The sequence below is a fragment of the Mobula birostris genome, chromosome 20, assembly GCF_030028105.1.
Source record: "Mobula birostris isolate sMobBir1 chromosome 20, sMobBir1.hap1, whole genome shotgun sequence".
Lineage (NCBI taxonomy): Eukaryota > Metazoa > Chordata > Chondrichthyes > Myliobatiformes > Myliobatidae > Mobula > Mobula birostris.
Genome location: NC_092389.1, coordinates 54,848,336 through 54,863,096, shown reverse-complemented (window position 1 = coordinate 54,863,096; position 14,761 = coordinate 54,848,336).

The window sequence follows — 14,761 nt, the reverse complement described above, 5'->3', positions numbered from 1 at the left end:
GTTCCTATCAGTCCTCCAGAACACCTTTAACAGGATGATCATTTCTTTACCCCCTCAATTTAACCCAGTATGTTAACAGCAACTTAACCCTCTGTCATTGTGAGGACAATTGTCCCATTTCAACCAGTAAAGCCGAAACAGGAGACGACCTTACTGCACTACAACACAATCTTAAAGCCTGTGCTGGTATCACACCTAAGCATTCTAAAGTTGAAGATGAGGATGATCAACTTCAGCCATAATCAAGAACAGATTGAATTAAACAAATATAAATGGTCAACAGAGATTTTCGTGTTGCACCCCAAGAACACCCACATGGTTGTTTGAGGACATTCAATGTTCCCTTATATTTCTCAATTATTTTAGTGATATGGTGCTTCCATCCACATGCCTGGAAATCTCACCACTGACACGGGCGTCACTTGAGATCAAGTACAAGTCTATTAATTCTGTTTGTAAAACACACAACGTGTTTCAGTGACAGAAACTCAAATCAGCAAATATTTGCATACTGCTTCAGCCGTCAACTATAAATTACATTCTATTTATAGTAAAATTGAAATACTCTAATCCATAAAGCTCCATCATCTGCATGTCGTGATTTACCCTTCACAGTACCTATCTCAGAGAAAATATCATTTATCATAATATGAAATAACGAAGGGCTACAAATACTGCCCTGAAAGGTCCCATTCTCTACCTCATGGAAAAACAAATATATCATGCCCACCTGTACCTGCACAGACCGTCCAAATAAGAAAATCATAAAAACTGACAGATCCTCAAGGGTTTTATTATATTATTTTAAATCGAGTGCAGGTCGATTAATCCTGTCTGTAAACCACACAACGTGCTCTGAGCGACGAAAAGCTCAAAGCCTCAAATATTTGCCCACTGTTCGACTGTATTCATTGTAAATTGTTTCTTACTTAGAGTAAAATTGATACACTACCTCTAATCTCTGAAGCTACATCATTTGCATATAGTGATTTACCCACCAGAGTTCCCATCTCAGAGAAAATAACATTAATCATAATATTAAATAATGAAGGGCTACAAATACCGCCTTGTGGAGTCCCATTCTCCATCTCATGGAAACACAAATATAACGTGCCCTCCCGTACTTGCACAGACCGTCCAAATAAAAAAAAACAGATAAATTAAGCAATATCCCCTCACTCTTAATTTCCAAAATTCAATCAAAAGTCCTTTCTTCCATAACATATTATTTCCCTTTTCAGTATCAAAAAATACTGCTATTACATCTTTATTTAACTGTGCTTTCCTAATATCATCTTCCAAACCTAAAACTAAATCTAATGTCATTCCACCCTTCCAAAATCCACTCTAATACGACGCTATATCACTGTTCTTTCCAAAATATAACTGAAGCGCTCGATTACTATACATTCCATCAGTTTACATAAATGAGACATTAATGATATAAGCCCATAACTAGAAGGATCAGACAGGGATCTGAGAGGATTTAGAATAGGCACTACTGCTGCCATTTTTTTCAGATTTTAGATTATGAGGACACGCAGTCCTCTTTTATTGTCATTTAGTAATGCATGCATTAAGAAATGATACAATGTTCCTCTAGAGTGATATCACAGAAACACGTGACAAACCGACTGAAAAGCTGACAAAAAACACATAATTATAACGCATAGTTACAACAGTGCAAAGCAATACCGTAATTTGATAAGAACAGACCATGGGCACGGTAAAAAGTCTCAAAGTCTCTCCAAAGTCCCATCATCTCACGCAGACGGTAAACCTCCAGCGCCGCCAACTTGCCGATGCAGCATACCGGAAGCATCCGACCAGAGTCCGACTCCGAGTCCGTCCGAGAACTCCGAGCCTCCGACCAGCCCTCCGACACCGAGCACTGAGCACCATCTCTGCCCAAGCGATTCGACCCCGGCCCCGTCAACAGGCAATAGGCAAAGCCGAGGATTTGGGGCCTTCCCCTCCGGAGATTCTCGATCGCGGGCATTTCAGAAGTTTCTCCAGATGTTCCTCCGTGCTTCTCATGGCTGTCTCCATCAAATCAGGATTGTGCACGGCCCCCTAGTTAGCACGTACGGTATCATTCGGAACGGCCACGCGCGCTGCGTAGCGCCGCCGTCTTCTCCTCCCTCAAAACCAAGGTAGAACGTAGAACAACGCGAGTCCTGACGAAGGGTCTCGGCCTGAAACGTCGACTGCACTTCTTCCTAGAGATGCTGCCTGGCCTGCTGCGTTCACCAGCAACTTTGATGTGTGTTGCTTGAATTTCCAGCATCTGCAGAATTCCTCTTGTAAGAGTTTTAAGGTGCTTGGATATAGGTACGGAGCGGGTGTCAGGGGTACAGAGGCATACGAATGTCTGGGCATCCCTAGTCAAAATTTCTGTGACTGTTAATACCTAAGCGAGTAAAAGATTACCTGATTTCAAAAGTCATAAAGTTAAAGATGACACATTTCTGCAGTATTATAAGCAAGATCACTTTTCTATTTCCATCTTTTACAGTTTCAAAATAACAAAATAGAGAAAGAGCCCGAAGCAAAAGTTTGGGCACCCTGCATGGTCAGTACTTAGTAACATTCCCTTTGGCAAGTATCACAGCTTGTAAACGCTTTCTGTAGCCAGCTAAGAGTCTTTCAATTCTTGTTTGAGGGAATTTCGCCCATTCTTTCATTGCAAACGGCTTCTAGTTCTGTGAGATTCTTCGGCCGTCTTAAATGCGCTGCTCTTTTGAGGTTTATCCACAGATTTTTGATGATGTTTAGGTCGCCACCCTCGCGCCCCGAACCCCACCCCGCACTGTGATAACAGTTGACACGCACAGTGAATTGTCTGATGTTGTATAATTCTTCGGTGTTTTCACAGCGACAAAGTTCTTTCGGAAGATGAAGGCTTGTGGTTTCCGGGAGAGGCCAGTTTGTTCCCTTTTTATGTGCTACAGAATAGGCGAGGGAGGGGAGTGTGGAGGAGAGAGGAGAGAACGAGAGAGAGAGAGAGAGAGAGAGAGAGAGACAGAGAGAGAGGGAGAGTGAGAGAGAGAGAGAGAGGGAGAGAGACAGAGAGAGAGGGAGAGAGAATATATATATAGCCTCAATCTCTTCTCTCTGTCCTCCTCTCTTTATCGGTATTTTCACCACTCTTTCCTCCACACTTTCCTCCCGACCCTACTCACTCAGTGCCCTTCCTCACTCCCTTATTTTCTCTTTCTCTCGTTCTGCCGAACGCTTCCCGTCTACCTCTCGCCTTCTTTCCAATTCCCCTTTTTCTGTATCGCGCTTTCCCCGGCACCCACCCGTCCGCACACACCCCCCACCTCACCCCGCACTGTGATGACGGGTTGACACGCACAGTGAATTATAGATGTTGTGTAATTCTTCATTGTTTGGAAAGATCCGATGTTCTCAGAAAATAACGGCTTGTGGTTTCCGGGAGAGGCCAGTATGTTCCCTTTCTGTGTGCTACAGAACGGGCGGGGGTGGGGAGTGTGGAGTAGACAGGATAGCCGTGTGTTCTCAGTAGCTACGCCGTCACGACAAAGACCAAGCGCCGTCTACGAGCTGGTCTCTGACACAAACACACAGACACACAAAAGGATGAACAGACACATACGAGGACGCATATAAACACACAGAGATGCAGACATACACAAATACTTTAAACATGACTACAGTTTGCATTTTGAACGTTTTAAGATGGAGGCACCTATTTTGTGAACAGTTTGAAATGACTCTTGCTCTGGGATAATCGAATGTGCTTGTGGGGATGTCAGCGGGTTTGGGGGTGCACGTGGAAATGGAGCTGCACATTGATTTGCGGATGTGCGAAGGTTTCAGGGTATGTTGGTGAATATGGATTTTGGAGTGTCGGTGAATTTGGGGGTGCACACTGCTTTGGGCGTTTGAGGGTGCACAGAGATTTGGGCGTATTTAGGTCTGCGCAGAGATTTGGGTATCTCGGCGGATTTGGGGAGTCCGTGGAGTTCGGGCTGTAATGAATCTCAAGGCTGTTTCATTTATAGACACTTTACGAACAAATGCACTTCAAAATGTGAACTTTGTTCCTGCTATTTGATTTGAGGTGGAGTGTTTGAAATGATTCTTGCTCTGTGATAATCTAATGTGCATGTGGAGATGTTAGCGGGATTTCGGTGGATTTCGGGGTATCGGCAGGTTTGGGGTGCGCATGGATTTGGCGATGCACACTGATTTGGGGGTGAACACTGAGTTAGGGTTTGCGGATGTGCACAGATTGGGGAGTGCACACAGATTTGCAGATATGGGAATCCCGGTGGATTTTAAGGCGTTTTGAATCTCGCCTTGATGCATAGTTTAATAATAAATACAACCTGAACTTCGACCTCTGTTCTTGCTATTTTTTAAGTTGGAGGCAGATAATTTGAGAACTGGTTGAAATGATTCTTGCTCTGAGATAATCTAATCTGCGTGTGAAGGAGTCAACGGGTTTGGTGTGCGCACAGATCGGGGTATGTTGGTATATTTATGCCTGTTGGCAGGTTCGGTGTGAGCACAGATTTGGGGGTGCACACAGATTTGAGGATTGTGCTGATTTAGAAATGTTTTGGCGAATATGGGGTACACAGGGATTTGTGCAGACATAGCGATTTGTCAGCGAATGTGGGGTACACAGGGATTTGCGCAGACTTAGGGGTTTGTCAGCGAATATGGAGGTGTCGATGGATTTGGAGGCACCAACTGACACGGGAGTGAGGATCAGTTTGGGGAGGTGCGAAGACTCAAGGAGATGTCAACTAGAATGGGAGAATATGCATGTTAATATGTGTTTCGAACTTAAACTTTGTTCTTGCCACTTTTCAAGAGGAGGCAGCAGTTTTGTGAATTGTCTGAAATGATTCCTGCTCTGCGGTAGTCTCATGTGTAGGTGTAAGCACGGATTTTGAGTACGCACCGATTTGGGGGTGTGCGCATGTTTCCCGATTTGTCGGTGAATCTGGGGGTGGTTACAGATTTGGGGTGCACGCGGCTTTATGGATGTGTACGGATTTGGGGGTATGCCAGCGAATGTGTGAGTGCACTGGGATTTTGGGGTGTTACGATCAAAACAGAACACCCCACGTTTGTTCCGATCTAACAAAGGACCAGCAATAATAGATCACGACCGGAAGCAGGTTCCATTAGTAAAACGACTATTTTTATTCGTAACTACTTAATATATAAAACATCAGTCAAAAAAACAGAAAAAAAATGTGTGTGTATAAATGTGTATGTAGCTCCCAACAGTTAAGCTTAGGAGCATGTCTGGAAAGTCTTTTTCCCCAAAAATCAGTCGTAAGCATCCAGTGTTAATAATATTGAGACGTAGTTACGAGGGGATTGTGAGACTGAGTAAACTGAGTGACAGCACCGCCGTCCGAAGTCAAAATCCCCCGAATCCACACAGATGTATCCTTTGACTCGAGTGGTCGTCACAACACCCCTTGACTACTGTACAAGGGAAGACGGAAAAAAATGTGATGCCACTAATTCTTCCAAAATCCACGAAAGGATCAATTAAAGTGACAGTTACTTTAGCCACAGGAACTGTGTCGATCTTTCAATAATTCTCCGGGCAGGGAGAACTATCAAAGTTGTCCGTACTTTGCAACGTGCCTGTCCCAAGCTCATGGCCCGATGCTTTCCGATGATAGTAGTCCATGGGGGAGACCCATGTCTGCTTTCCCCGGAAAGTCACCGAGTCACAGACTCACTCGCTGATTCACCGGCTTTTCGAGCACAAACACGGTTCATAAATATTCTCTCTCTCTCTTTGGCTGTCAGTCAGAAATCAGCCCCGCCTTTCATGACGTCACTCTGTCCCGCCTCTTAAATGACGCTCGGAGTTAATGAAGCGAGAACTCGTAACAGGGGCATCGGTTGCTTTGGGGTGCCCACTGACTTTGAAGGTTGAATGTGGGTTTGTCGGTGAGCACGGATTTGTGGGTGCACACAAATTTGTAGATATGTGCAGAGTGGGTGTGTTGACGGACTCGGGGGTGAACACTTAATGGGGAAAGCCGGTGGGTTTGGCGGTGTATCAAATCTCAAGGTTTTTCCCTTTATACAGACTTCCATAATAAATGCAATATGAACATTAATCTCTGTTTTTGCTTTCTTTTAAAAAAAAATACGGAGACAGTTATTCCGTGAAATGATTCTTGCTCTGGGATAACCTAACGTGCATGTGGGGCTGTGTGCTGATTTGGAGCTGTGACGAACCTCAAGGCAATTTACAGTGGCAGCATACTGTATACAATTTGTCGGGACAAACTAACTCCCATATATGGTCTAAATATTAATTCATTAATGTAATCACAATCTGTCACCGTGTGGGTTGCGCCTGTCAGATGTTATCAGGTGATCAGCGCGGTGAAATATCCGGTCACCTCGGTGTTTCAGTTCATTAGTAAAGCCGCGGGATCTTTCCCACCACCGACGTCAGGCTAACCGGTCTATAATTCCCTGTTTTCTTTCTTCATCCCTTCTTGAAGAGAGGGACAACATTAGCCACCCTTCAATCCACAGGAACTGATCCTGACTCTAAAGGACATTGGAAAATGATTACCAATGCGTCCACGATTTCTAAAGCCACCTCCTTAAGTACCCTGGGATGCAAACTATCAGGTCCTGGGGACTTCCCAGCCTTCAGACCCAACAGCCTATCCAACACCATTTCCTGTCTAATATACATTTCCTTCAGTTCATCCATTACCCTAGGTCCTTTGGCCACTATTATATCTGAGAGATTGTTTGTGCCTTCCCTAGTGAAGACAGATCCAAAGCACCTGTTCAACTCGTCTGCCATTTCCTTGTTCCCCATAATGAATTCACCCGTTTCTGTCTTCAAGGGCCCAGTTTTGGTCTTAAATATTTTTTTTTTCCCTTTTCACATACCGAAAGAAGCTTTTACTATCCTCCTTTATATTCTTGGCTAGTTTACTTTCATACCTCATTTTTTCTCTGCGTATTGCCTTTTTAGTTACCTTCTGTTGCTCTTTAAAAGTTTTCCAGTCCTCCGGCTTCCCACGCATCTTTACTATGTTATACTACCACTCTTTTATCTTTATGCTGTCCTTTACTTCCCTTGTCAGCCACGGCCTCTCCTTACTCCCCTCGGGATCTTTCTTCCTCTTTGGAATGAACTGATTATGCACCCTCTGCATTATTCCCAGAAATACCCGCCATTGTTGTCCCACTGTCAACCCTGCTAGGGTATTGTTCCATTGAACTTTGGCCAGCTCCTCCCTCATAGCTCCATAGTTCCCTTTGTTCAACTGTAATACTGACACTTCCGATTTTCCCTTCTCCCTCTCAATTTCTAGATTAAAACATCATATTATGGTCACTACCTCCTAATGGCTCCTTTACCTCGAGGTCCCTGATCAAATCCGGTTCATTGCACAACACTAAATCTAGAATTGCCTTCTCTCTGTTAGGCTCCAGTACAAGCTGTTCCAAGAATCCAGCTCAGAGGCACACCACAAACTCCCTTTCTTGGGGTCCAGTACCAACATGATTATTCCAGTCTACCTGCATGTTGAAATCCCCCAGAACAACTATAGCATTACTTTTGCTACAAGGCAATTTTAACTCTTGATTCGACTTACACCCTACATCCAGACTGCTGTTTGGGGGCCTGTAGATAACTCCCATTAGGGTCTTTCTACCCTTAGAATTTCTCAGCTCCATCCATACTGACTCTACGTCTCCTGATTCTATGTCCCCCCTCGCAAGGGACTGAATATCATTCCTCACCAACAGAGCCACCCCACCCCCTCTGCCCATCAGTCTGTCCTTTCGATAGGACGTATACCCTTGAATATTCATTTCCCGGGCCCTGTCCACTTGAAGCCATGTCTCTGTTATTGCCACAACATCATACTGACCAATTTCCAACTGTGCCTCAAGCTGATCCACTTTATTTCTTATACTCCGTGCATTCATACATAATACTTTTAATTCATTACTCCCCTCACCTTTCATATCAATTCCTATTTCACTTGGCCATACTGTACGATCCTTCTTGAGCTCTCTGCTCCGTTGATTCTGTTGTCTTTAAATTATATTCAAGTTTAAAACTTTCATGATGTTTGGATGTGATACAAGCATAGGCTTTAAGATTGTGCCGTGACGCAGTAAAGTGGCCCCTCCTTTCGGCTTCATTGACTGAAATAGGACAATTACCCTTACAATTGCGGACGCTGACGCTGATAGCAGCAGAATGGATTGACTTGAGTGGGCAAATAAATTATCATGTGTTAAACAATTGTGGGAACATCACACAAAGGTGTTTATAGTTTTGGGTGACAGGGTTCTTATCACGGAATATGGGTGTGTTGGGTAATGCAATATCTTCCACTGTCGCGTTCTCGATAACACAACCTTGTTATTAGATAATTAAGAAACGCCCTTATGATTTCTTAACAAATTTACAGATGGTGTCACTGGAAAAGAAGTTCGTCCTCATCTCCGTCCTAAATTTACTCCCCCGAATCTTGAGGCTATGCCTTCTAGTTCCAGTATCAACTACCAGTGGAAACAACTTACCGGCCTCTTACCTTATCTACCCGTTTCATACTTTTATATGTTTCCATAAGATCTCCTCTCATCATTCTGAATTACAGCGACTATAGTCCCAGGCAATTAATCTATCCTCACAGCCTAACGCCCTCATCTCAGGAACCAGACTGGTGAATTTCCTCTGTACCGCCTCCAATCTTTGCAACCTCCTTTGCAATCTTCCAATCCTCTGGTACTTCTCCCGTCCCTATTGATGATGGAAATATCATCGCCAGAGGCTCGAAAATCTCCTGTCTTGCTTCACACGGTAGACTGTGGTACATCTTCTCTGGTACTGGCGACTTTACCAATTTAATACCTTTCAAAAGCTCCAGCACAGCCATTTTCTTAATGACTATCCACTCAAGCGCGGCAGTCGGCTGTAAGTCATCCCCACAATTGCCAAGGTCCTTTTCCCTGGTGAAGACTGAAGGAAAGTATTCATTAAGTACCTCCGCTGCCACCTACGTCTGCATGCACTCGATTCCAGTATCGCAACTGACTGGTTCTATTCTCGCACAGCTCATCATTTTGCACTTCACATACCTATAGAATGCACTGGAGTTTTCCTTAATCCTGCTCACCAAGACCTTTTCATAACTTCATTCCTAAATTCCTTCCTGAATTCTGCCCTGGAACATCGTAATTTTGCAGAGCTCTAACAGTACCTAGTCTCTTGATATACCTTTCATCCACTAAACAAGCCAAAAGAGTGGAACCACAGATCCGACAATATCACACAGCCTCTTTTCTCTCTATATATCTCCTTCTCCCTCTCCTACGCCCCCTCCACCTCCCCTTCCCATCTCCCTCTCTCTCTCTCTCTCTTTCTCTCTCTCTCTCTTCGTCCCTCCCTCTCCCTCTCTCTGTTTCTCCCTTTCCCTCTTTCACTCTCTGACCCCCCCCATCTCTCCCGCTCTCTCTCCCCCTCTCTCTCTCTGTCTCCCTCACGATGTCTTAGTCGCTTCATTATCTCTCTGTCTCTCTCATTCCATGTTCTCTGTCTCTCCCACATGCTCATTGCTTCGCGCTCACTCTCGCGGCATCTTCCTCGTGTCCTGTCCTTCGCGCCCTCTCCGTCACGCCGACTCCCTCGTGCTCTCCCCCTCGCGGTGTCTCCCTCCCGCTCCCTCTCCCTCACGCCCTCTGCTTCACGCTCACTCTTGCGTCATCTCCAATGCACCCTCTCCCTCGCGCCCTCTCCCTCACGTGCTCTCCCGCGCGCCCTTTCCTCGCGATGTCTCATTCGCTCTCTCCTTCGCGCTCGCTTCCTCCATCTCTCTATCTCTCACACAGCGACAAGTGAAGGTAGCGGAACTTTGTCTTCAATTGTAAAACAGGAGCATTCACTCACAGGAAGATAGTTCAAGTTGACAGTGAGAAGCAAAACCTACAGGTAGAGAAGGAGGAGAGAAAAAGATGATGAAGGAAAGGACGGGTTTTGACGGGAGCTGGAGTGGTTGATAAAGACGAAAATATACTCCAAGATCAGGCGGTTTTGTCAGAATCTGGAAGCGGGGGAAACAGGTTCACCTCAAGCCTCAATTTAACAGGGCGGGACGTGAGGCGTGAAGGAGATTTGTCTGGGATGGTGAGGCCAGTGATGCCGTCGGGATCAGCTGTAAACAGCTGTTTTGTAACTCTAAGGCAACAAACACATAGCGGGAAAAGAGTAAACAGTTAACAGGAATCTGATGAAGGGTCTCGGCTCGAAACGTCGGCAGTTTTCTTTTCCATTAATGCTGCCTGTCCTGCTCAGTTCCACCAACATCTTGTGTGAGGAAAAGAGTAAACAGTCGACGTTTCGTGGCGAGACCCTTCATCAGGATCTGATTTTGTGTGTGTTGTTTTGTATTTCGAGCGAAAGCAGAATCTCTCGTGTTTGTTTTGTAACTCTGTTCAACACATTGTTTCCATCTACACACAAATGAGGGGATAAAATAGGGAGCATGAAGGCAGCTAAATTGTAACATTTTACAGCATTTATTTCTCACGTTTCATGAGTTTCAGAATCCAATTCAATGGGTATTTCACCGCATTCTTTAGTTCCTCTCGGAATTTGCTCTGAGTCAGGGCGTAAATACACGTGTTGGTGCAGGAACTGAGAACCTGCAGCATTCCCGCTGCCTGTTGTGTGATGTAACGGGGATCCGTGACAGAATAAACAAAACTCCTTGAAATCCGTCTATAGATAAAAAATATCACGTATGTTCCCCACAACAATATGAAACTACCGGTTATGCTGAAGAGCAAAACGATGGATTTGCGTCGGTTCTCCATCTCCCGGTCCTTGTCATTCTCTCCACTCTTTTGTCCCCGGAGCCCCCTGCGGGCTCGACTGGCCGCTAGAATCCGCCTGACTGTCAAAATATTCAACAGCAACATCAGGAAGAATGGGGCACAAGGGGTTAAAATAAGGTCAAACATTTCAAATGCCGCCCATGAGGGAGAGTTTGTGAAGCTCGGTGTAAGAACACAACCCCAGGGAACACCATCAATTACTTCTCCAGGCCCGTATGCAAAGCCCCAGGGGACAGTGTCCAAACCGGCCAGCACACTCACTGTCCCGATAACCACAGCCGCCGTTCTCTGGGTGCAATATTTTGTTTTCAGCTTCTCACAGCAAATAGCCACAAATCGATCGACGGTGAAAGCGACAGTCAGCCAGACTGAGGCCGCTGTGCTCGCAGAAATCAACCATCCGCCGAGTCTGCACACAGGAGTGATGTACAGGAATGATCGGGGAAAATAAATCGGAGCAGTCCACCCCAGAAGCGGATCCGAGATAACAGCCAGGAGATCGGCCGCTGCCATTCCCACCAGGTAGCAAGTGACACATTTGGAGAGACCGCACTTTCCCCGGGACAGGATCACAATCGCCACCGAGTTCGCTGAAAGAGAGACAGGGAACAGCAAGTTGAGAAAATACTGAGCAGAAGCCAATGCAGCAGTTTGAGGGGATCCCCTAACATTTCCATGTTATTGTTACATTTAGCGGTGGGAGGGTCGAGAGAGGGCGCAGAGCTGGCGGAGAAAGAGAATGAGTTTACACAGTAAAATAAAGTCAATATGAACTGAATACGGATTCCTTGCTGACGAGCGAAATGTGAAGTGGCAGCGGAAAGCTAAAACTCTTAAACTACCTCCTTAGAATCAATATTAGATGGAACATTTTCTACCGGCGCCTTCCGCGTCCTGTGTGGATGAAATGAATAAATCCGGACGCTGATGGCGGGATTCTTCCAGCAGACAAGACCAGAAGCAGAGAGCCGAAAATTTCATTATTAATCACAAACCGCTGGAAAAAACGCTGCCTGACCCGCTCAGTCCCACAGAAAGTGGCCGATTCGCTGAATTCCTGCAGCGGTTTGTTTTTAGATCCAAATCCCAGCATCTACAGTCCCGGTGTTTCCTCTCCATTCCTGAAATACGGAATACTGGGACTGGAATGTGAGAGATAAAACCAGTGGAAGAATTAATCACAACTTTGGAATTAAACTTCAGCATCCAACCCCGGCAGCTGACACCGCGGCTTACCGGGAATTCCAAACACAGAAATAAAAGGATAGTAAACTTCCCGAATCCGCCAGATGATCGGATACACCATGTCAGTGTGAATCTGTGATTTCTGTTGTTCCTGCATTCACAGCTCCGGCAGACTGCTGATGCATTCCAAGCGGTCCTGATTTATACAGAGGATCTGACTCCAGAGACACGGTTATACACCTCACCAACTTTAGTTACAGTTGCTTGAACAAACACTTTAACTCAATACCTTTGTCCCGAATGTAAATATTGGAGCGATTGGAGAGAAATACATCAAAATGATTTGGCATTATCTCAGCAGTGTCTCTGGTGGAAATCGGCCAGTAGATTTACTTTCAAAGACTGAGCTCTGTCACGGAGCAGCTACACTTACAGATTTCATCTTGTTGTTGGCTAATTATTCATCTCTGAACGGAGACCAGCGACTCTGACCGATCCCTACCTCTGTCCCTGCAGTTTCCCATTTTGAATTGTCTGCAGTCCTTCAGCTTCTTCCTGGTCACACACACACACACACACACACACACACACACACACACACACACACACACACACGCAGACACATAGAAACAGTTACAGAAGTGTATTTCTATGTTATAGTTACTGTCCTGTTGTGCATACTATTTATTATTAGTTACTATAAACTGCACATTACACATTTAGACAGAGACATAACGTAAAGATGTTTACTTCTCATGTACATGAAGGATGTAAGTAATGATGTCAATACAATTCGAAATACACAAACACGGATTCAAACAAAGATACAACAGAGAGAACGAGATCAGAATGGAAACGGTAAAAGGAGCACGTTGCTAGTTACAAACACGCGAACATCTGAAGATGTTGGCAATCCAGGGCAACACAAGGAACTCTGCTGAGTTCCTCCAGCATTTTGTGTGGCACGTTGTTGATGTAACAGTCTTTAATGGGTATCTCAAATCTGCCAAAGGTTAAAAGAAATCGAGAATAAATATTTCAATCTGCAATGAAATGGGCAGACTGTTATATGGTACAAAAAATACTGGAGATTGGCATATGAATAGGTGCATGGCGGCTGGAAATGAACGTTGAAAGACAATCGTGAAGTAAATCGTTAGAAGAGAAAGAGAGAGAGAGAGAGGGGGGGGAGAGAGAGAGAGAGAGAGAGAGAGAGAGAGAGGGGGAGGGGAGAGAGAGAGAGGAGGGAGGGGGAGAGAGAGAGGAGGGAGGGGGAGAGAGAGAGGAGGGAGGGGGAGAGAGAGAGAGAGAGGAGGGAGGGGGAGAGAGAGAGGGGGGAGGGGGGAGAGAGAGAGAGAGGAGGGAGGGGGGAGAGAGAGAGAGAGAGAGAGGAGGGGGGAGAGAGAGAGAGGAGGGAGGGGGGAGAGAGAGAGAGAGGAGGGAGGGGGAGAGAGAGGAGGGAGGGGGAGAGAGAGAGAGAGGAGGTAGGGGGAGAGAGAGAGAGAGAGAGGAGGGAGGGGGGAGAGAGAGAGAGAGGAGGGAGGGGGAGAGAGAGAGAGGAGAGAGGGAGAGAGAGAGAGAGAGAGGAGAGAGGGGGAGAGAGAGAGAGAGAGGAGGGAGGGGGAGAGAGAGAGAGAGAGGAGGGAGGGGAGAGAGAGAGAGAGAGCGAGAGAGAGAGAGAGAGACCGACCGATAGGCAAACTGACAAATGGATAGGTCAAGCAGGCAGAAAGACAGCCAGAAACAGATGCATAGATTGCAGGATTGTGGTGTTCCTCCTGTATCTCCTAGTCTCTGGTACAGTGTGAGAGTGTGGGTTTCACTCTGTACCTGGCAGTGTATGATACAGTGTGAGAGTGTGGGGTTCATTCTGTACCTGTCAGTTTCTGATACAGTGTGAGAGTGTGGGGTTCATTCTGTACCTGTCAGTTTCTGACACAGTGTGAGAGTGTGGGGTTCATTCTGTACCTGTCAGTTTCTGATACAGTGTGAGAGTGTGGGGTTCATTCTGTACCTGTCAGTCTCTGGTACAGTGTGAGAGTGTGGGGTTCACTCTGTACCGGTCAGTCTCTGGTACAGTGTGAGAGTGCGGGGTTCACTCTGTACCTGGCAGTCTATGATACAGTGTGAGAGTGTGGGGTTCATTCTGTACCTGTCAGTCTCTGGTACAGTGTGAGAGTGCGGGGTTCACTCTGTACCTGGCAGTGTATGATACAGTGTGATACTGCACAGGACCGAAAGAAGTGCAGAAGGATATAAATCTTGTCAGCTCTATCTTGGGTACTAGCTTACAAAGTACCTAGGACATCTTTAGGGGGCGGTGTCTCAGAAAGGCAACGTCCATAATTAAGGACTCCCAACACCAAGGCATGCCCCCTTCTCACTGTTACCATCGGGTAGGAGGTGCTCAACCCTGAAGGCGCACATTCGGTGACTGAGGGAGAGCGTCGTCCCCTCCGCCATTTGATCCCTAAACGGACATTAAATCTTTGGACAATACCTCACTTTTTCAATATACGGTATTTCCGACTTCGCACGTTTTTTAAATCATTCAATATACTTATACTGTAATTGATTTGCATTTTTATTTGGTATCATTATTGTTTTTATATTCTTTATTATTAATATTTGGTTTTGTTTTTTCTCTTCTCGATTATGCATTGCATTTTCCGGCTACGACCCAGTGAACGCA